The sequence below is a fragment of the Acomys russatus genome, chromosome 26, assembly GCF_903995435.1.
Source record: "Acomys russatus chromosome 26, mAcoRus1.1, whole genome shotgun sequence".
Lineage (NCBI taxonomy): Eukaryota > Metazoa > Chordata > Mammalia > Rodentia > Muridae > Acomys > Acomys russatus.
In genome coordinates this window covers 2,451,362-2,476,306 of record NC_067162.1, presented here as the reverse complement: position 1 = coordinate 2,476,306, position 24,945 = coordinate 2,451,362, and the positions used below count along the sequence as shown (strand labels likewise).

The 24,945-nt window shown below is 37.9% G+C and overlaps 1 protein-coding gene and 1 non-coding gene across 2 annotated transcripts in view; one reads left to right on the top strand and one right to left on the bottom strand.

Moving 5' to 3' along the window:
- Window positions 1-15,064, bottom strand: part of Iqcm (IQ motif containing M) — a 433,038-nt gene extending 417,974 nt beyond the window's left edge. The window contains exon 1 of the mRNA XM_051168995.1: window positions 14,952-15,064. The gene's annotated coding sequence lies outside the window, so the exon portion shown is untranslated. The remainder of the gene's footprint in view (window positions 1-14,951) is intronic.
- Window positions 14,883-15,096, top strand: LOC127209691 (small nucleolar RNA U3). Its single transcript, XR_007833206.1, has one exon. It is a non-coding gene; the product is annotated as a small nucleolar RNA U3 (small nucleolar RNA).
- The last annotated feature ends 9,849 nt before the right edge of the window (window positions 15,097-24,945 follow it).

Sequence of the window (24,945 nt, the reverse complement as noted above, 5' to 3'; positions counted from 1 at the left end):
CAAATACCAGTAAAAAAATAAATACATACATACAAGTTGAGAACTGAAATTATTTTCCTTCAGCAGATGAAAAGAATGTATATACACAACTGACACTGAGAACAAGCGAACCAGAGACCAAACTGATGCCAAGCAAAATCCAGCTTTCTGCCAAAGTTTTCCCTGGGAGGTGACTAACATTTTCCACAAGTCTGTGGAAATTGCAGAATTGGTTTGGTAATAAACTACTCTTAGCCACTTTTTTATGTTTGAGTTAACATTTCTGTTCTTTACTGAACAGTATGGGTTACATTAATTACATCAGAAGGGAGACATTTTTAGAGTCAATGGAAAAATTAGCAGCATTTTATTTCACTGTAGAAATTTTACCATATGTATATATGAAAAATGCATTTGAAACCTATTTTTGATAGTGTAAGACTATTTATGCAATTATAGTGCAATTCGGCGAGATTAAAATCAAATTCAAAAATTCCAGGCAGGAGCACATAATATTATATGAAGCTAATTTACAAGGCATTGTAATTAAGAATTGTAATATTCATAAAGTCATGTTTGGATCAGCTCATCACTACAAAGTTAGAAATACAAGCTTGGTCAAAGATGTAGATTTTAAAAATAATGTTTCTGTTCAATTTTCCCTGAATTTTATTACTATTAATTTTCGAGCAAAGATCATTTTAACATGTAAGTAACCTCTACTTGTGACTTTGACCCATCTTCGGCTATCTTTCTTTTTCGGTACCTAGTGTGTTTATCCACAGCAGCCATAACTGTGTATAAACACTCAAGTGTGGTTGTAGAAAATACAAGTGATCCTGCAAGATTACGGTGATGCCTCTGACTGGTCCCCTAGTATGCAGAGAAAACAAAGGCTTTCAGAACTTTCCGTTCTGATGCCAAAACAGGCTCTTTGCTGAGCCCCAGGCATCTCAGCCTGGAGCAATACCACATGTGCTAAACTACCTTGAAAAGAGACAAAACTTGCTTATATCCTCAACTAAATAACCACAGCTTCAAAACATTCAATTCCAATCATTATATATAAGGTCAGCACAAATCCCTGGGTGGCGTTTGTGATGACGTAATTAAATATTAAGAGAGGTTTGTGTTCACTTGATGGTTTACGTAAGCATTCCACAGGTTTAGATAATACATAGCTACCTCCTGACGGAGGAAAATAAGGAATCCACAGAAGAGTCCTCAGTCTGAAGTTCTGAGTGCCAGATCCATCTCAGATCTTCCCTTCAAACCAAAGGAAGCCAAGAGGTGGGTGATAATGAAGAAGTTAATTTTGGCTCTTGGCCCTTAGATATCATTCTCTCTCCCTTTCGTTAGTCCTTTAGGTTGCCTGTCCTAGTGCCCATCTCTTCTAATGTCACCAGTTTCCATCTCGCCCCCTATGTCTTTCCTACTTTATAACTACAAAATCAGGCAAAACCCAAGGACTTTTAGGTAATACTGAAAGTATACATTCAAACGTATACATACATACGGGTTTGCGGAGCACAAATGTGCCACAGCAAAGCCCATCTGCTATAACACTTTCAGCTGGAGTTCACGTCTGTGGTTTCAGAATTACCCATTCATTGAGTGTTTACTGACTCCATAGGAGATAATGAGGAAAAAAACGATAAATTTATCAGACACTGAAACCTGGTTTTGTTACTAAAATTTCTTTAAAACCAAAGATAATTTAAGTGATCTACCATTTTAAAATGCATGCTACTCCTGAGTGAAAATGTCCCTCTCCCAAATCACACTCAAAGGAACCTAAAAGTAGAGGAATATATAGTACCAAAAAGTTGATAAATTACAAAAGGAGGATGGCCAGGGCATCATATGCATTCTACCATGTTTAACGACACTGGGGAAGGCTGGTTCTAGTGGGAGCACTACTGGACGGAAAAGTCAATATGGAGTGGCACATAAGGGCTGCTGAAAAGTGGTGTGATAACTCCTGCCTTTGAAGAGACTAGCCCTTTGCTGGACCTTGCATAATTAATCATATGCCTTGTGATCACTTAAGACTATGTCTTCAATCTGAGGTCCTGCTGTGCACACAGCATGTTTAAGTTTAACCTCCCTTTAAGAGAACAGTGTAACCACCCTTATTATACCTTGGATTTCCTGTGTGATCAATCAGACCTAAAATGAATACATAAATTTAATCTTAAGCCTTGTACTCTGCCGTCCCCCTAACCCACACGCGCATGTGTGTGTACCTGTGTGTGTCTTGCTAAAAGCAGACAACAGAATGAAATCAACCTTAAACAAAAATCAATAGCCACCATAAATGCTCCAAGCAACATGTGAATACAGGGTGATGACATCTATGTGCAGGTCTGAGTGCTATTTCAGGTCAATCAAAGTCAGTAAAATAAACTAAATTCTAAAAAGAAATTAAACTCTGCTTCATCACAGTGTTCAGTAATATTAGCCAAGCGGCTTTAATATTTTGACATTTAAATATTTCCCCAAAACAACTTCTTTTTCTTTTTTCCTTTCCTTCCCTAGGTCTGTATCTTCTCTTCCTGGTCCCATGTATCCTGTGCCCTCACACTGCCCTTCAGATGTCAAAAGTAAGCCTACTTTGGCACTGTGCTCAGGCTTGCCCCAGGGATAAAATTACTTCCCTTTTCTCTCTTCCTGACCCTCATCAAAACTTCCATTACCTAGAGAAAGGCAATTTAATTAAACTAAGTCACATTGGACTGCGAATGATTGATTAATAGACTATTTAACCCTCCCTGGAATATATATTTTAAAAACGACACTGTAACAAAAGTGAATGTGCAGTAGGCAGAATTTCAATCAGTTCAAGAAAGCAGAGAAAACTATATAGGCTTCATTCAGGCAGACATGTTTTGATAGAGGAGCCTTCGGAGGGGCCCTTAAATTATCCCTGTTGGTGGCCACGACTCAGCCTCTTCCCCTAACGAGAAGAATAAAGCAGTGACGGAAATGTCCTTTTCTAGTTTTATAAGGGAATGGCAGAGTACTCTCAAAGGAAGGCGTTTGACTTTGAGACAGACTTCAGAAGTCAGTCTATGGTTTAATACTCCTCTGGGTGAACTGATAAATTCAAATGCTTCTTTTAACTTGGTGCCAAGATCCCAAGAGCCACCCTTGAACATCAAACATCACTCTGACAGAGGCCAAATCCTTTGCCACGTGGACATGACCAGACAGGTAGTCTTTTAAGATTAATTGCATGCTTTTACCTCTTAACTGGGGCATGAGAAAGATCACCAGATATATATGATGTAATTCTACACTACAAAGATGCGTATAAGATACGGATGTAAAGGAACCTTTAGGAGTTTCATGCTGAAAGTCAGTCTCTCAGCAACTCCATAGATACTTTCCTACCCCTCTCTTCTCTGTTCTAAAACACCTATTCTTCTAAATACTCACAGAGTATCTTAGATGGAACTAGAAAAGATCATCCTGAGTGAGGTAACCCAAGCCCAAAAGACATGCATGATATGTACTCACTTAAAAGTAGATATTAGCCATAAGTACAGGATAACCATGGTACAATCCATAGACCCAAAGAAGTTTAGTAACAAGGAAGGCCCAAGTGAGGATGCTTGAATCCCATTCAAAAGGGGAAATAACATAGGAATTGGATGTGGGTGGAGGGAAGGAACTGGATAGGAGCATGGGTGGGGGGAAGAGTGGAGATCCGGAGTAATGAGGGCCAGGGCGAGAGGGCCAGGAGAGAGACCAAAAATCAGAGGCGGGGGTCATCTCTGACACTCACCAGAGACCTAGGATAGGGAAAGCCCCAGGAAGTCTACAGAGGTGACCCTACAGAGGTGACCCTGAATTCGCCACCTCCTGTAGGCAGGCAGGGCTTCCAGTGGAAGGATAAAGATACCAACCCACCCATTAAACCTTTGACCCAAAATTTGTCCTGCCTACAAGATGTGCAGGGACAAAGAGCAAAGACCGGGGGAATGGCCAACCAACAACTGGCCCTCCTTGAAACCCACCCCATGAGAAAGAACCAATCCCTGACACTATTAATGTTATACTGCTATTCTTGTAGACAGAAGCCTGGCATAACTCCTCTGAGAGGCTTCACCCGGCAGCTGATAGAAACAGGTTCAGAGACCCATAGCCAAACATTAGACAGACCTTGGGGAGTCCTATGGAAGAGTTGGGGAAACAATCGAGGGGGCCAGAGGATTCAAGGACTCCACAAGAAGGCCCACAAAGTCAACTAACCTGGGTCCATGGGGGCTCACGGAGACTAAAGCACCAACCAAAGAGCATGTATTGACTGGCCTGAGGCCCCTTGAAAATAAGTAGCAGATATGCAACTTGCTCTTCAATATGGGTCCTCCAACAACTGGATCAGGGGCTCTCGCTCTCTAAGGCTTCCCCTTGGATTCTGTTCCCCTAACTTGGGTGCTTTGTCTGGCCCCAAGAGGAGAAGATGTGCCTAGTCCTAATGTGACTTGATGTGCCAGGGTGGGTTAGTACCCATGGCCAACCTCCCCCTTCCCTTAGGAGAAGAAGGGAAATGGGGGAGGGCTGTGTGTGGAGGGGAATGAGAGGAGAAGGGGTCTGTGATCAGAATGTAAAGTGAATAAATAGATAAATTGCTAGAGAAAATATTAGCAACATATCATCTAATCATTTTGCTAAGCTTTATAATTAAATGGTTAAAATAGCACTGTTGGTACAATTGGTTACAATTACAACTACTTTTTATATAATTTTTCCCTACCTGATCTCATGTATTAAATGAAGAGATGAGAAATGGTTTGCTGTTTGCCACTTTAAAATAAATTTATTTATTTGTGTATTTATTTATTTGCTTGTTTGTTTGTTGTATCTATATGTGTGCCTGAGTGTATGTGCACTCACTGCCTGTGTGTAGGAGCCCAAATGGGCCAGAGGACAACTTGGAGTCCATTGGCATCTACGGTTGTAAGTTGCCATGTAGGTGCTGGAAGTGAACTCAAGGCACCTACCTGTAAGAGCAACAAGTAGCCTTAGCCATTGATCTATCTCTCCAGCCTCGTTGGTCTTTTTTTAGGGGGGATTGGGTTGGGTTGGGTTTGGGGGATGGTTTTGGTTTTGGTCTTAGTCTTGGTCTTGGTTGTTTTGTTTTGTTTTGTTTTGTTTTGTTTTGTTTTTTGAGACCAAGTCTTCCTATGAAGTCTTGGCTGTTCTGGAACTCATTATATAGTCAAGGCAGCCCTTGAGCTCAAACATCTACCTTCCTCTGCCTCCCAAGTGACTTTGTTTGCCTTTCTTTCTGACATAAAGGATCCTCTGCTCTAGCTAGTTACAAATTTTGCCCATCCCAGATGACAACGTACACCTGTCTGGTAGTAATAAAAGCCACTGCCCCTTGTACTTTTAATTAATAATTTATCCCTGGTTGTCAGCCAACGACATTAATTTATTTAATGTACTTTAAACATTTCTTTTTAAAATGTGAGGCTACGCTTAGCTTCTAATTAATATTTCACAGCATTAAAATATATGTTTAGCACTTGGCAAAGTTCTTCATTATATTAAAACATTATACTTAATTCTAATTTTCAAATTTTTCATGGAAAGTGAGTGAAAGATTACTACATCAGAGAGACTTCTTTGCTTGGCAGGCTTTTTTGCAGGGCACTTTGTACACACCTTTAATCCCAAAACTCAGGAGGAAAAGGTAAATGAATCTCTGGGAGTGGGAGGCTAGCCTGATCTACATAGTGAATTTCAGGCCATCCAATGCTACATAGAGAGACTCTGTCACAAAAGGAGGAGGGAAGGGAAGAAGGGAGGGAGGGAGGGAATGAAAGAAGAAAAAAGAAAAAAAGGCTTCTTAATTGTGATATCTATAACCCAAACAAAAATTTTGATTGGCTTTTTTCCCTTATAACTTAAAAATTTTAATTCTTAGGCAGGGAAGATTATTCAGATGGCAAAGTGCCTGCATGCCACAGGAACCTAAGGACCTTAGTGTGAATCCCTATCAGCCACACTATTTAAATCCAGGTTATTTGATACTCATCAAAATAAAACCTTATGCTCACTACTGAAACTTCTCAGGCATGAAGAACTGAGTTTTAAAACTGTAAGGCAACTTTCTCACGTACTCTGGTGCCTCACATTTGACCATGTCCCCTGGAGGGGGAGACCTGGTGGCACTCAGAGGAAGGACAGCAAGTAGCCAAGAAGAGACTTGATACCCTATGAGAATATATAGGGGGACGTAATCCCCCTCAGGAACAGTCATAGGGGAGGGGAATAATGGGAAAATGGGGGGAGGGAGGAATGGGAGGATATAAGGGATGGGATAAACATTGAGATGTAACAAGAATAAATTAATAAAAATTAAAAAAATAAAAATTAAAAAAAAAATAAAACTGTAAGGCATTCTAAAAGAAAAATATCAAGGTACAAATTCCCATCAGATATTGGCCGAATAACTTCGCTGTAAATGATAATTTATGCTGTGCCATGTTAAAAGTCGTGCTGGAAGTTTATAGCTCACATTCTCTCCTTGAAAACATAAAGTCAGCCATGCTATGTTAGAAGCAGCTCTAGGAAATGATCTCTTATCACCAGAATTGCTTGCAGCATGTTCTGGAAGAATAACCGAGTCTTTATTCCAGGCTAATTATCGCAATCAGGAGAGTGGGAAGCTACTTTAAGGTGGACACAGCACTGCCTTTATACTTCATCATTGCAGAAGAATAGGCTGATCATTTTTTTAGTATATTTCTAGAATTCATAACAACTTTTTCATTATATATGGCAAATATCAACCAAGTTCCCAAGGTGATTAGATTAGAATGATTATTCCAAAAATAACCACTCACCTGTATTCCAGCACACTTAGGAAAATTTAAGAATAATTTCACAGAATAACCTATTTGATAACCCTTGGGTCCAGAATTATCATTTGACCCAAATGATAGAAATCATCAAGAGTAAAAAATATAAAATGCTGACAAAGATCCTACATATTATGCTGGAATATGAATCATATACAATTAAAATCAAGAATTTTTCTAATGGCATACTCAATCTCCATGTCTGTCTCAAGATATTTAATATTTCTGTGCTGAAGAGGGCTCTAAAAAATCTGTACTTAAGCATAATTATGTGATAGAGTTTGATTTTTAAAAAGAAAATAAAATGTCTGGTTCTTTAAAACTAGTAGTATGGTCTTTTTTTAGTCTTTTTAGAAGATGCCAGCCCCCAAACAACATTAGTCCTGCTAACATCAGTCATAATGGTTTAGCACAAACACTGAAGATAATTAACCAGAAAAAGCCTTCACCTTTTAAAAGGCACAAATTTAAGAAACACAAATAAGTAAATCAACTTGCAAAACTTCACAGAGTAGCTAGTAATTCAGAGTGCATGAAGATGCAATGCTACTTACAAGAGGACGCCAGCCTTTGATTGATGTACACAATGGGGCATATTAGAAATCTTCATGATAAATTTCTCACTCTGAGATTATTTTCTTCCCTTTCTTCAAAACACATAAGCCCAAACTGACGACATTCTTATATCTTATAGAATGAAAGCAATTGTGTGTGGGGTTGTTTGTTTGTTTGATTGTTTTTTGAGACAAGGTTTCTCTGTGTAGCCTTGACTGTCCTAGACTCACTTTGTAGAACTGGCTGGACTTGAACTCACAGCGATCCGCCTGACTCTGCTTACAAAGTGCTAGGATTAAAGGCGTGTGCTACCATGTGTTTTCTTTAGATCCTTTCAAGAACCATCTTGAAAAAAGAAATTCTTGAAAAAGAAATCTGGGAAATTTCTATCTATAACTAAAAATTAAGAATAATTTATAATAAAATCCATTAGGGTCACATGCCTATTTTTTTTAATTCAAAAAAGAAACTAAACAGAATACATTTCAGTTAAAAATTCTACAAACATAATTTTGTCATTTTTTAAAAATAATTTCCGTTACACAAGAAACAATAATGTACCTTTCATTACTCAAGAGGGCTTTTACCACCACTACCTGCCAAATATCCATATCCATTCATAGTGATATCTGGAGGTGTGTGTGTGTGTGTGTGTGTGTGTGTGTGTGTGTGTGTGTGTGTGTGTGTGTATCTCAAGGACAGCATTAGTTTCTTTCTCTGTCCTTCTATTCCTTGTATATTGAGGCTGGATCTCTCACTGAACTGAAAGCTTGCCACTTTGGCTGCTCTAATTAATCAGACTTGCTTCAGAGATTCCTTCCAAATCCTCCAACACACCAGGATGATAGACTACCATGCTGTGTCTTTTGCATGAATTCTAGGGCTAGCCGTCCTCACACTCCTATAGCAAGCACTTTACCTGCTGACCCATCTCTCCAGCTTCTGGAGACATTTCACAATTGGGGTAGTCCTACCAGCACATAGTAGGTAGAGGTAATACTAACCACAGTAAATATGCAAAATAGCCCCAAGAAAACAAAGAATTATCCCGTCTAAATTGACAATACTGTCAAAGCTGAAAAATCCATGCTACTAGAACCCAAGCTCAGAGCACCTACTAACTTATGAAGATTCAAGTTATAATAATACAAATGAAAAGCTCCTCGGATTAACACATGGCTGCTTCAGTGGTCAACTTAACCCTGGAGTTTATTCTAAATCTTGGCACTTGAAGACCACATTCATTAAGCTCTCATTCTAGTTAAAGCCTTTCAAGAATTTTCTTTATACTATTCCAAAAAAAAAAAGATGAAGAATTTCTCTGTATGATTAAAATTAAGAATACTATTTATTAAAATTCATTAGGATCATTTTCCTATCTTGAAAAAAAGCTTGAAGAGACGCTAAATAGAATATATCTTTTCAAACACTATTTGCTCAATGCCTTTTGTTTAAACTATCTAACTTATGCCCCCCTAAATGAAGCTGATTACTCCCTAATAATTTTCATGTTTCTATTGTAATTCCCACCTTCTTTGAAACCACAACACTGCTCATGAAAAGAGCTATTCTAAAATAAAAATGACATATTTTCTCCATATTAAAAATAATATAAAATCACAATAGAAATATCAGAAAGTGTTCTTTTGGTCAGATCCTTCCTATGAAATATGATATAGCTAAACCTACTTTAGGCTATGCCTCGGATGTACAAGCTTCCCATCCACCGAGATATAAAACAAGCACTAATAAATGGGCAACCTTGTCCAATGCAAGCCTAATAAATCAAAATCACCAAGATAAGTTAAGTGCATTTTCAGTGGGTGCAGATTTATCATCAAAGGCCTGATAATCATGCAGCCACTAGAAAAAGCAATGTGTTTGCCATGACCTTGATCATAATTCACCAACATTCCCAACGTATAACTTTTCAACATTATATCACTCTCAAAAAATAATTTCAAGAGTTTGGTCTTCTGAATGAACACTATATATATTGGGGGATTCTCTCTGTATAATTAAAATTAAGAATAATTTTTAATGAAATTCATTAGGATCATTTGCCCATCTTGAAGAAAAGCTTAAAAGGAAGATAAACAGAATACATCTTTTCAATTACTATTTGTTCCATGTCTTATTTAAACTAACTTTTGTTCTCTTAAAAGCTGATTGCTCCCTAGTAATTTTCATGTTTCTATTGTATTTCTCACTGTTCTTTGAAACAAGAAAAGGTTATTCTTAACAGATAAAGTAATTCTTTTACCATTCTTTGAAAACCCACATTCCTTTACAACCCTGGGTGCTGAAGTCAGTCCAGAGTAACAATTGTAGAGCTTTGCTGACTGCTGGGTAAGACATCACAGCACTAAAAACTCACAAGTCTAATGATGATAGAAGGATAATGATGATTAGATACAGAAGCCATATTGATGATCCATTAGTAATCCCACTCTGTACCTTCCAGAACCATGGGTTAACATATTACGGAATTTTATCAGATTATGAGCAGAAAATAGAAAGCATGGGTTGAGAATGAATGTAAACACTATCAAAGGTGGACAGTGAAGGGGATGGAGCAAGCTCTGCCCTCAATGAGTCTGGATGCTAGATTGGCAATAAAGCACTGGCATTGCTCCCATAGAGACTAAATTATTAAATGTTCTTTTCATTCATTACAAATATGGATAATTTTTCAAAACCAAGAAACAACTCCATTCCAGCAGACTCCCACTGCTCAGATGTAGGCCAGCCCAGCCAGAACAACAGAACAGCAGGTGAGTGACTGGTCCGCCAGATGAACTGTTGCACTCCTGAGATTCGGTTCCCAAAGACTCATTCCTCCCCCACAATCCTCACCTCACCACTCTACCTGTGTCCAGGCCTCTGCTTCCAAATCTGGCAGATGTCTGGTGCTTAGCTGCAGGCCACACTAGTCACAGAAACACAAGACCCCTGCTGCATCAAAGGCTAAGTTGGTGCCAGAACTGAATCCTCCAACCTGGCAAAGACTTGCTGGATGAGAGGTTACACCAGCCACCAACCAGGCCAGAAAGACTAGAAGACCAAAGAGAAACCAGAAACCAGGGAACAAAACACACATCCAACAAGGACAACCCCAGAAATCAACACCTAAACCTGCAATCATCCCAAATGCAGATGCCTAAATACCAGGGTAAGAACATAACCAGGGCATTAGGACACCACCAGAGTCCAGCTATGTTATATGATAATAAAACCTGAATATTCCAAGGCACCTGAAGCACAAGAAAACAATCTTAACACCAACTTTATGAAAATGATAGAGTTTCTTAAATAAGAAATGAAAAAAGCCCTTAAAGAAAATGAGGAAAAGACAAAAAAAAATGAAGGAAATCAATAAATTCCTTAAAGAATGGAAAGAAATCCAATAAATCCAAACTAATAAAAGAAGCTATTCAAAACCTCAAGATAGAAATATAAGCAATAAAGAAGGAATTCTGGAAATGGAAAATCTAGATAAGCAAACAGGAACTACAGATGTAAACATTACCAACAGAAAACGATAAGGAAGAAACAATCTCAGGCAGGCCTTGAAGATATGATAGAAGAAATAAACTCATCAGTCAAAGAAAATGTTAAATCTAAAAACTTTAACACAAAGCATCCAGAAAATCTGGAGTACTACAAAAAGACCAAACCCAAGAATAATCAGAATAGAAAAAGGAGAAGAATCTCAGCTCTAAAACCATATATATCAAAATCATAGAAGAAAATGTCCCTAACCTAAAAGATAACATGCATATAAAGAGAAGAAGCTTACAGAACATCAAATAGATTGGAACAGAAAACATAGTCCCTGTGCCACATAATAATCAAAACACCAAACATATAAAAGAAAGAAAAAAATATTAACTTTAACAAAAAGCTGCAAGAGGCATAGGCCAAGTAGCATATAAAAGCTGACCTACTAAGAATAACAACCAACCTCTCAGCAGAGACTCTCAAAGCCAGAAGGGTCTGCTCAGATGTCCTTTAGACTCTGAGACCAAAGATGTCAGCTCAGACTACTATACTCAATAAAAATTTACCATCACCATAGGTGGGGGAAATCAGTTCATGAAAATGTCAAATTTAAACAGTGTCCACAAATCCGCCCCTACTGAAAGTACTTAAAGAAAGCTCCAAGCCAAGGTTATACCCATAAAAACACATGAAATAAGTGATCTCACACCACCAAAACTCAAACAAGGGAAACACACTACCAACAATAACAAAATGACAGGAATTAACCATCGTTGGTCATTAAGATCTCTCAATATCAATGGGCCCAATTCTCCAATAAAAATAACAGTCTAACAGAATGAGCACAGAAAGAGGATCCATCCTTCTGCTGTATGTAAAAAATACACTTCAACATCAAAGATAGACATGACCTCTGAGTAAAGGGCTGGAAAAAGATTTTTCGAAGCAAATAGACTCAAGAGTCAAGCTGGTGTTAGATATTCTAATAGCTAATAAATTAGACTTCAAACCCAAGTTAATAAAAACAGATGGGAAAAGAACATTTCATACTAATCAAAGAAAAAATCCTCCAAATGACATTTTAATTCTTATTTTCTATGCCCCAAACACAGGGCACCCACATTTGTAAAAGAAACACTACTAAAGCTTAAATCACACATTGAACCTCACACATTAATAGTGGGAGACTTAAATACCCCACTCTCACCAATGTATAGAATGTGCAGGCAAAAACTAAACAGAGAAATACTGAAGCTAGAAACAATGAAGCTAACAGACTTTATGAATAAAATAGACCTAACACATATCTACAGAATATTTCATCAAAACACAAAAGAATATACTTTCTTCTTAGCACCTCATGGAACCTTCTCAAAAAATTGACCATATACTCAGTGACAGATACAAGAAAATTGAAATAAGCCCCTGCATCATATCAGACAACCACAGATTAAAGCTGAATTTCAACAAAAGCATAAAGCCTAAAAACTCACAGGAACAAACAACCTTGATATCAAGGCAGATAAGGGAATTAAAGACTTCCTAGAATTCAATGAAACTGAATGCACAACAAACTTATAAGACAAAATGAGAGTGATGCTAAGAGAAAAGGTCATAAGAAATGTGAGATATTTCATATTAGTGAATTAACAGCATGCCTAAAAGCTCTACTACAAAAAAAAGGGGGGGCAAACACACCCTAGATGGCAGGATATAAGTAAACTGAAGCTTAAATCAATAAAATAGAAAAAAAGATAATAATACAATGAAACAAAGAGTTGGCTCATTGAAAAAGTCAACCAGATTTGCAAACGCTTATCCAAATTAACTAAAAGACAGAAAAAAAAGAATATCCAAATTAATAAAATCATAAGTGAAAAAGAGGACATAAAACAAACAGCAAGGAAATCCAAGGAATTACTACATCATAATTCAAAATAGTGTACCCCACAGAATTAGAAAATCTAAGAGAAATTGATATTTTTCTCAATAGATATCATTATCAGAGTTAAATCAAGGTATGCAAGGATTTTCCTAGAAAGGGGAAATAGAATAGATTTTGAGGGTAGATTGAAGGTGGGTGGGGCTGAGACAGGAGGGATCAGGTAGCAGGTTGGGAGAATATACGAGGAGAAAAGAATGGAATTGGGGGACATTTGGATGCCAAGGTAGAAACCTAGTGCAATGGAAACACCAGAAAACCATGAGAGTAACTATACCAAAGACTCTAGTAATAGAGGGCACAGAGCCTGAGTCAGCTGTTGTTTTTAACGAAATCTCAGTCTTTCGATTTTACCAATAAAGACTCAGGAGGTAGATGCTGGGGTGAGAGCCTGCTAGCTCAGAAAGGCAGAGAAAGCACCCAATTGCCTTCCTCCTCAGCTGATGTTCCAGAAGGAATCTCTTCTCCCATACCATCTCCAACAACCTCCTTCCAAATGAATGCCCCTTCTTTCTACTTCCTGTCCATCTCTCTATCCATCCTCCTGACTTCCTCTTCTTCTCTATGTTCTTTTTTTTCTGAATAATCCAATGTTCACTTCCTGTCAACTGGTTACTTGCTCCACCTCTTGAGGTATGGCTGACTTTAATCCTGTTTACAATATTAAAGCAGAAAGCTCTTGAACTAAAGGTATGTGCTTAGGCTGAGCCACACTACAACTAAAAACAAGTTTTACCAGTAAATAACACATCCTTGGGGTTGACAGTGTGATCAAATATCCTGCAACAACCAGCTACCTTCTGTAACCAAGCAAGCCCTCAAGTAGAGGTATTAGGACACCAACTTAGCCACAAAGCCTTCAGCCTACAGTTTGTCCTTCCTGCAGAATGTTCTGGAGCTGGAGACTAGCAGAATCATCATCAAAGAGACCAGAGAGACTACATCCAGCAACTGATGGAAGCAGATGCAGAGTACCACAGCCAAACATTAGATGGAGTTCTAGGAATCCTACTGAGGAGGGGGAAGGAGGACTGGAGGAACAAATCAGGGACACACCATGAGAAAATAGCCCACAGTATCATGGGCTGACTGAGCCTCATGGGGACTTGGAGAGATCAGGGAACCTATAGGGGTCTGACCTAGGTCCTTAGCATATATGTTACGGATGAATAGCTTGGTATTCTTCTGCGAATCCTAACAGTGGGAACAGGGGGCTTTCCCTGACTGCCTACTCGTAGGACCCTTTTCCTCCTGTTGGGTTGCCTTGTCCAGACTTAGTGTGATGGTATGTGCCTGGTCTCATTGTAGCTCATTAGGGCCTGCTTGGTTGTCCCTAGGAGGCCTGCCCTTTCCTGAGGAGAGGTGGGGGTGCGGGTGGATCTGGGGAAGAGGTGGTGGTAAAGGATAGACTTGGGGGAGGGCTAAGAAGGAAAACTGAGGTTGGGATATAACACATGAAAGTAATAAATTACAACTTTAACAATAAATAAAACCAAGAAGCATCTAAAAATAATGAAGATCTAAGTGCAAGATAAAATAACTGTAAATAAACGAAGGGAATGAATTATAAAGTAAGTATAATTGGACAATAACCCATCCTTTGGAAAGATAGTGTCCTAGCTTGCATCTCTCTCGCTGCGATGAGCACCATGACAAAAGCAATTTGGGGAGGAAAGGGTTTCCTTGCTCTACAGGCTATCACCCTGAAGCAGAGACCATTGAAGAAAAGCTGCTTACTAACTTGCATCCCATGGCTTCTTCAGTTGTCTTTCTTATACACCCGCAGAATATGACAAACCCATAGGGTGACACCACCCACAGTGGGCTAGGCCCTCCTGTATCAATCATTAAACAAAAACTATCTCCGCAGACCATTCTGACAGAGGTAATTCCTCAGCTGGGGGTCCCAGGCAATTCTATGTCAAGTTGACAGAGACTAACCAGAGCACATACCAGACTTCCTGTTACCCTGCATAAGAAGCTAACACCAATAAAAAAATATACATAACTTTATACATAAATATCTGATACCAAAGATTGTGCTTTCAGGGACCATCTCTATAGTCTCTTGCTAGAGAAACATCTGTGAACATGTAGAGTACCTAAAACCAGGAGGCTGAGATGTGGTGTTGTTCTCTCGCAGGCACAGAGCAAGCCCTTTGTGAGGCTATGCTGCACCAGTCTTCTGCCATCGATGATCCTTCTTCATCCCCCTGGGAGAGTTAGAGAAAACACAACATGAAAGGCTTTATATTTGAGAAAGGAAAAAGAAAAATAGATGGCATGTTTAAGCAGAATAGTTTTGTATTGTGACTAGTCCAAGGTTGACCTAAAGATCAAAATCACACAAGAAAAAATTTTAAACTTAGATATTTAAAATTACAACTTTTACTCTAGGGAATATATAAATTTTTTACATAAAAATCAAGAGAAAGTATTTGTAGTATATAGGACTAAGGATTAATATATCAATCGCTACCATGTGCTTTTGAATCTGAGGTTGGGATATAACACATGAAAGTAATAAATTACAACTTTAACAATAAATAAAACTAAGAAGCATCTAAAAATAATGAAGATCTAAGTGCAAGATAAAATAACTGTAAATAAATGAAAGGAATGAATTATAAAGTAAGTATAATTGGACAATAACCCATCCTTTGGAAAGATAGTGTCCTAGCTTAGTTTAAAAGGAGCTATCTAGTTTGTAAAGTTATCAAACTCCTCATGTTTACGGAATGACACAAATGCCCACTAATGAAAAAAGTTTCATTCTCACTAATGATCAAATGATAAAAAAACAACACATATTTTCACCTGTTTTTCAAGTATTGGTAAGCAGTTGGGTCCCTCACATCATTATTAGAGAGCGAAAATGGGTACAAATTTTATTTAAAAAGAACCTGCTAATCTGTCAAATTTAAAATATGTTTCCTTTGAAACAGCCATTCCAGCACAAGGAATGTATCTAAGAGACTAATTTGATAGCACTCAATGACTTGTGAGCAGTTATTTACTAAAAAAATATATTTAAAATAATAACATCTTTTAAGCAAATTATGTATGGTCAAATTATATTGTTTGAGCATTAGGAAATATTATATATATTCTTAGGAAAATAGTGTCAGTATTTAGAACACCGTTCTTGATGTATTACTGTGGTATATTAAAACAATACAAAATAATTTTATAGCACAATAAAACTTGTTTTCACAATTTTCATAGTATTATCCTTAAAAACCAGACAGGAGTGCCCAAAATCTATGTAAAGTATTGGAGAGATTGCTCAACGGCCAAGATCACACATTGTTGCTACAGAGGACCTGAGTTCCTTTCCCAGGACATATGGCTCACAACTGCCTGCAACTACAGCTCCAGGAAATCTAAGGTTCTGTGGCCTTCACAGACATCTACACACACACACACACACACACACACACACACACACACACACACACACACCTAAAACTAGAATATTTTTAGAAGAAAAAAATTGGAAGAGTACATTAAAGTTAACATGGTTATTTTTTCTTTTGTTTCCATAGGTGTTTTTTGCCAGTGAACCTTGTTTATCTTTGTAATGATTATATGAAACAGAAAAGAACACATATTAAAATATTAGGTGTCCATCTTTTTAATAAGCTCATAAACATTAACTATAAGGGAACCTATCTGTTTTCATAGAATAATGTTGATTTTATTTCTGCTGTTACATTTTAGTATTTTAGTATTGCTTGTTGATATTTAAAATAAACTTGTTGTCTCTATAATTTATTGTCAAAATACAAAATATATGACATGGTTCTTTTAAGTTGTTACACAGGTCAATTTCTGTTTGAGGAACATGGGTAGCTTAGAGCTAATATCTAACAAGTACTATTAAATTAACTGTTTCTAAAAATGTAGAAAATATCATGGTATCTACAAATACCAAATTGATGACACATTATTTATTGAACAATTTAAAATTATTTTTTTTAAAAAACTAAAACAAAAAGAAAAGAAAGCAAAGGGGAAGATCCTGAGATTAACCACAAATTTTGTGGACCACAACAGGTTCTTTGGTAGGTACATAATAGCTAGATAACTTTACAATTAATTTTCAAATCTCCAGCCCTGTTCTTGAAGCATACACACACTGAAAAATGCTTTGTTATTTCAGTCTCCATGTTCACTCTTTCTCCTGGGAAGTTGCCAAAGCCATCACCAGCTGGCCCTTGGGAACAGGACTGAGTTAACAGCAGACATTCCTTTTAGAACTGTTAGTAGATATTAAAAGGACAGAGTTGAACTAATCTAACTTCATTAAATTGCAACTAAAGCAATTACCTACAAGAGAGCTTAAATTGCACAGTGAAAACTTAAAATACTCCTATGTTCTCAATAATTGCTTCCTTCTTCTAAGTACTCTAGGTTTTCTTAAATGTGAGGTATAGTGCCCGGCCCTCTCCTGTGTTAATGGAGAGGTCTTTTGAAGCATTGGAGAAACCCAGCTCAAAGTGGCCAAAGCAACATAGCCTAGGTTACACCAGCCCCAATTCTTTACCTGTCTCCATGGGCCTCATCTGCAATATCAGTGAAATGTATGGAGATTCAAATTAGTAGATAGTAAAGTAAAAGCAAGGTGGTTGTTCGATCGCTAATGAGGATATAAATTGGCTCAGCTACTCTACAGGGCAATAGATAGCAACATTCTAAATGTCCTTCGTGCACTTTGGAGTAGTAGTTCCTTATAACTATTTGTATTCAGCCAGTATTATTTGAGTCACAACAGGTTTGCTTGCTAGATCTTTCCCAACATTGATCAGGTGGTATTCTAACCCCACAGTACACTCATTTGTCCACAAGCCTTAATGCCATAGTAGATGTGGGCAGTCATCTTTTAACCCAGTGATCACCAATGATTTTCGACCAAGGTTCCAAGGGATAATTTAGAATTGTGATAGTGTTTGACAGGCCTAGTGGGTGGAAAATGAAAACACTACATGCATACAATGCCAACAAATTTCCGTCATTACAGGACTATCTCCTATGAACACACATCAGTAAAACTTCTACCTTCAACTCTTTGCTCTCAGTGTTCCCACAGAGAACAATCTAGGACAAATTCCACTAAGGCATACTCCTTTCACTATGCTCTCATATACCAGGAGAGTGAAGATGATCCCAAGGGGGAAAGAATTGTGTCCAAAATATAAATGAGGCTAGTCCAACACTCACTACACAAAAATGTGAGATGTTTGAGGAATAAAGAAAGAACTAGAAAAAAAATAAAAAAAAAAAGAAAGAACTAGATCTGGCATTTATGGAAGAACATCCTATGTGCCCATGAGGTAGTAAGCCAAATGACAGTCGACAAAAAGCAAACATTTAGATCTGACCATAAGAAAAGGCTAGGGCTAGAGCCTGAGAAACAATAATTCCAGTCGGCAGAAACTGAAGACTACAAAAATAGTCCAGTTTGGGGGGCTACTGGAGTTGCTAACTAGCATCAGTTGGCCTGATTTATTATTATTTAATGTTCATAATGGTGATAAAGATGGAAAAAAACACTGGAAATTTTTTCTTATATACAAACTGCAGCTGGGAAATGGCTCACCAAGTATAAGCACCTACTGCCGAGCCCCATGACCTGAGTTTTATCCCTGCAACACACATGGCAGAAGGGGAGAACTGATGCCTGCAAATTATCTTTTGACTTTCATATACATGATACAATATAATAAGATGAATATATGATAGTCATATACAATAATTTTTATTTAAAAAGAGCTTGTAGGATATAGAAACTACTCAGTAGAAGTCTTTTTAAAAAACATAAATAATGAGTCAGATCTTCTTCTACAGTGTGTGTTTCTTTCTCTGGAAATCATAGTTAATTCTAAGAACTCACTGTCCACCAAAGTGGTCCTCCCAGTATTCTCCTTCTGGACATTTGTCAATACTGGAAGATGTGCCTTTTCCATGGCCAATTCTTCTACTCTCATTTTAATGCAGTTTTTAAGTAAACTATTACAATATTTCTACCTTGCTATGTTTATACTTATAATCTCTTTGTTCTACTTCATATGCAGAAGTTCTACCTATTATTTTCAAGAAATAGTGTAGAAAGAACTGCAACATTGTTGGAAGTTCCAATTGTGAGCTAACAACCACCTCTTCCTCTCCAAAACAAGAAAATAAAACATGAACATTTGGGGTGACAAAAAAGTTCACACTTGGAAAGCAAAATTAAGGCAAAAAATTAGGAAGGCTTTATATTTTGCATAAAAGGAAAATTGCCTTTTATCACGCTGCCTTTCTTAATTTTCTCAGAATCAAAATTAGTGCCTTAAAAAAAAAGAATAGAGCATACTGAATGAATGGAATTATTACCAAAGCCAGTGTGAATGAGAGAATTTCTCTAAAGTCTCATTTGAAAAGAATTTGATATTTTAATGTGAAAATTCACAGAAGTCCTTTGAGTTTAACTAAGAATCTCAAAATATTATGCCAAATACTTAACATTTATTTTTAAATCTTTTGAATAACACTTTAACTGTATACATGTCCAAAAACAATTCTGAAAAGAAAAATCTTTCTAACTTATAATAAAAACGGCCTGCTTTCAAAGTCTGAGAGGTAATATGAACAAAATACTACATTCTCATTTCTTCGTGATATGAAATGAGTTTTGTCCAACACCTTTCATGGGAAGTACTAAGTTGAACTTATAGTTGATGCTTTTCTCAGCTTATTGCTCATCTGTGTGAAGAGACAGAAGAAAGAAGGCAAACCTTAGGACTTTCTTCCTACTGCGTTGCCTTGTCCAGCCTTAATGTGAGTGTATATATGCCTAGTCTAGTTCCATCTTGGTATGCTGAGTTCAGTTGCTATCACGGGAAGATCTGCTCTTTTCTGAAGGGAAAGAGAGAGTGGTAGATCTGGAAAAGAGGGGGTGTCAAGGGGGAGAGCTACAATTGGAATGTACTATATGAAAGAAGAATACATAATAAAAAAAATATCATAGTTGAACAGTGACAGGCAATGTTATTGTCAGATGCCATTCTTTCATGTAAAGTATTGTTTTACGTTCAAGACACCACAGCATTGCTTTATCCATCCTCTAATTCACTGGCCACATCTTTGTGTATTGTACACAACAATCATATGTTTAATTAAATCTGTAAAAAGTAGTAAGTGTCCTACATTTGGGGACAGCAATACCTCCTGTGCCAAACATATCCCAGTTTATGGATAAGTTGACAATTCAAAGGCTAAACTAGACAAGTCAGGACAGCTCGACTTCGCTGGTTTCCCAATCATGCAGCTTCCAATCGTCCTATTTCGTCGAGGTAGCAGGGCATCCTAATAGGGACAGATTGTTCCGTCAACAGAACAAAAACTGAAGCAGCAACAGCTTTCTCCAAACTGAGACTGTTTTCCAAATGTGCATGCTCCAGTTAAGGCTAAGGTTATTTATTCAAATGCTAATAGAAGTTAATTTGGTCACCAGCTAAGTTGAATTTAGAAGCTTTCTTTTCTCTCTTGCCTGAAGGGTCTGGTCATACTCCAACATTCCTTTCCTGACTGTTAGTGTCTGAACCAAATATTCTCTTGTATGGAATTATCACTTGACATTGGTCTGTATATCTTGCATTGCATAATTCCACAGACACAGTCAGAGAGTAGCAATGCCTTGTCGTCCTTAGAAGTCAGCTCTTCTCTCCCTGGGCACTCTGCTTTTGTTTTTGTCATTTGTTGACATGCTATTTCCTCCTCCTCCATCACCACATGGCATCACTTTGAAGAGGAGTTTTATGATGAAGAAACAAGAAGACTAGACACCATCTAGTTGTGGAAATAGATTTTTATAAAGTCTGCTCAGTTTATGCTCTTTCTGTTTCCCTTGGGATAAAAAGCAAAATCACTTAGTTTAGCATACAAATGATGCAGCGTCTGCCCTCTGCAAGGCCTTCTTTCCCAGTGAAGTCTACCCTCCAGATCAGTGAGTTTCTTCCTATTGTACGAGACTCCAAGTTCTTTCTTCCTGTTTGTCTTAACATTCTGGAAGTACTCTCACCCATCCAATACACACACATACAGACACACTCAGACACACATATACACACCACACACACAGAGACATACACAGACACACACCTATACACACACTCACATACACACACATCACATACACACACAAACACAGACCCACACATACACACATACATCACACTCATGCACACATATACAAACACACACACGTTGTTGTATGACATTTCCCCCAAAATTGAAATATTCCCTCTAGGAGAAAAGAAGCTCATGTGACTCAGGAAGTAAATAAAAAGTCCTCTGTTTGGGAGAAGAAATACTTCAAAGATCCTTGAGACCTCCCTCCCCAGCAGCATGTGTGAGTGTGGGGGGCGGGGTATGTGTGTGTGTGTGTGTGTGTGTGTGTGTGTGTGTGTGTGGTGTGTGTGGTATGTGTATGTCTGTGTGTGGTGTGTGTGTATGGTGTGTGTGTGGTATGTGTGGTGTGTGTGTGTGTGTGTGTGTGTGTGTGTGTGTGTGTATGGTGTGTGTGGTATGTGTGTGTCTGTGTGTGGTATGTGTGTGTCTGTGTGTGGTGTGTGGTGTGTGTGTGTGTGTGTGTATGGTGTGTGTGTGGTGTGTGTGTGGTATGTGTGTGTGTGTGTGTGTGTGTGTGTGTGTGTGTGTGTATGGTGTGTGTGGTATGTGTGGTGTGTGTGTGTGTGTGTGTATGGTGTGTGTGGTATGTGTGTGTGTGTGTGTGGTGTGTGGTGTGTGTGTGGTGTGTGTGTGGTGTGTGTGTGGTGTGTGTGTGGTGTGTGTGTGGTGTGTGTGTGGTATGTGTGGTGTGTGTGTGTGTGTGTGTGTGTTGATTCCCAGGAAAATTCTGTTATACAACAATAATGGACTTTATTATTGCCTGATAAAATTATATTGCCATCAAAAAAAGTCTTAAATTATCTCTCTTACTAGGACATTTTTTAAAAGAACCAAACATTTTGAGAGATTTGAATAGAATTATTTATGTAAAACAAATTTAAGGAAGTAAGTAACATGGCCTGCTTTGTGAATAGGCCAGACAGCGATCAGCCCGGAGGGAATATGCTCCTAGTAGAAAATCAAGCACACATGCAGACTTAGAAAGGAGCCCGGGTGAAGGCTGTGCTCATCTCTGCAGCACTGGCCACAGGAGGACCTGAGATCCTGTTTGTCAGTGAGCTCTGTCACATGACACTGGAAAGCTAAGTGCTTCCTTCTATCAGAATCGACAGTTTGCCTCATGGAGAAAGTCTTGTACAAACAAACTAGCATGACAGAGGGACACACACCTACAGTCCCAGCTTCAGGACAGCACAGCAAGAGCCCTGAGCCCAAGAGTTCCAAACCAACCTAGGAAATACAGCAAGATCCTATGTCATCATGTGAATGAGTGTGCACACATGTGTGTGTGCATGCATGTGCATGTGCACATGTGTGAGAGTGTGTGTGTGTGTTTGTTCAATCAGATTAAGCAATGTGTTTAGTAATTTTCTTAATGTCATTGATCTATAGTACAATTTGAAAGTTTTAGGGGAAAAAAAGAATAGAAAAGACCATAAAACAAAATGGCAGCCCAGGAAATGAAAGGTTTTTTTTTTAATCTGTCAGAGTTATAGAAGGAGGCTTTCAATTATATTCATAACTTCATTCTTTATTTTCTCTTGCTTCTGGCATACTAGACCTAACTATGCTACTCAGTGAAAAATAAGCTTCTTAATTCTTGAAATATAGTCACATGATTAATATTATTTTATAGCAAGGGGACTGCACCAAGCCAGAGGTTCTTAATTAAAGGTGATGCCTACTACCTTGTGTCCTGAGTAGCATTTTTCAATATGCAAAGACATTTTTATTATTGGCAACACTTCGACATATGCAAGCTATATCCAACCCTGATGGAACTTAATATGTAGAGACCAGAGATACTGGTCAATATTCTGCAATCCCTGCACTGGTCTCTCACTTCCCTCGGCACCGTTGTATCCTCCCTCCCATTAATGAATGGCCAAGTCCAAGGTATTAATAGTACTGCTGCTAAGAAACCTTCTTATAAATTAATCTCTTAGGTTTCCTTCATCTCTCTAGCATTCTGTGATTCTATATTTTTAGGGTCATGTCATATTAACTTTAGTGAGCTAATGATGTGAGTAAAAATGACTCCTTTAATATTAGCTTCTAAATTAATGCCTACATAACCTATAAGAAAATAAAGCAGAGTAATTTGTATGAATTCCAAAGCAGAAATGTTATAATGCTCCAAGTAATGCTGGATCACATATAATTATACAATTTTTCTTTTTCTATGAGAATTCTGTAAAATCTTTAACCTAATAACTGTCTTTTCTAGCTACATTTTATACAATGTGGCTAAATTTCTTTTCTGGTTAAGTTAAAACACTAACTCAAAAAAATATATCCGGTTACGTGCAATTTTTCTACTGATGTCGTCCAATATTTGTTTCGTAATTATCACTATATAATCACCAGAAAGTGGATCTGACAACCTTTTTAGTGAAAGAAAATACCAAATGCTCTTACAAAACACATCAGTTATGTTCTTGGAATTACACCCTTTGATCTGATCTGGTCTAGTTCTTTCAGCTGGCACCTGCATACTTGAAAAGAAAAAATTGAAAACCTTCTTATACTCAGAGTGGCCTTTTGTCTTCCATCCTTTCCTGTAAACTGCCTTATCTCTGCATCTCCCACTGTAGTTTTGACGAGTGCTTCCAAAAACACTTATGCTACAAATTCTTGGATTGCTCTTGAATATTCTTCAGGGTCATTAGGCTTCTTTTGTGTTCCTAATTATAAACAGGAATGGTGGCAGAAACCATGATCTTATAACAGTATTAATGAGTACATACTTAGCGTCATGGGAAAAATAGGTAATCAAGATTTTTATTTAAATTTAAATATGCAGAAACTTTTTTTTAGAAATGAATATTCAAAAAGCAACTATGGCCAACAGAACTGGTAAGAGATAGGTTTCCACGTGTTTCAGCGGGCAATGAAGTGGAAACACAGTAGCAGTGGCACACTTACACACAACCCAGTTATGACCAATTAGTAGAATCTAACATTTAACAGTGAAATTTCCAACGTCCCAGATCTGCATGCATGCATGAGGTTTGCAAACGATCAGACACAGAGCACATAATGGCCATTAACACATACTTTCCCTTCCCAATAAAAGCGATCTAGAAATTACTCAGTCTGGTATATGAGCAGAAGACAATAAGTCAAATCCATTGGCTTTTATTCCCATGAATCCAGCCATAGACTGCTCATTTCCATATTGTCTAGAGTTGTCAGTGATGAGTTGACCATGGTCTGTCTCCAACAGGCTCATATGATGGAATCCTGATACCCAAAGAACAAAATATTGACAGATGTTGGATATGCACAAGATGGAGCCCAGTGAGATAATTAGCCAATAGCATACACTCCCAGGAGGGGGTGATGTAATTCTCACAGGGCCCAGTTACTTAGTGACAGAGTAGGCTGTTTGGTCTAAGAAACCATGTCCCCAATCCCTTTAGCAACTTTTTTCTGTTTCTCTACAATGTTATGACACATCCAAGGGGACCTGACTCTAAACACCAACACCATGTTATATAGATTCATTTATGGTTAATCTAAATAAGTCTCTCTTCGAAAAGTATCCATATCCAAACAAAGATACAATAGCCAAGTTGAGTCCTTGTGTCTAAAACTTATATGGTTGTAAAGCCTAAACAAACTTATTATGTAAAAGTTCACTGTCTCTAAAGATCTGCTGCCTTGGGATGTGCCTGTGGCATAGCCGATAGAGCACATATTCCTTCTGTATAAATATAAGTGCTTGTTTCCCTATAGTCATTCTAAAGAGGGATGAGGTGAACTGGTGAAGAAAACAGAACAGCTGGCCCCCTTCAAACACATAGGGAAAAATAATTCTTCAAAGGTTGCATTCTCATAATTGCCACTTATCAAGTGGACTGTTATCAAATGCTGGTTCTTATCTAGTCATGGACATGGACTTTGTCTCTTCTGTAGACTTAA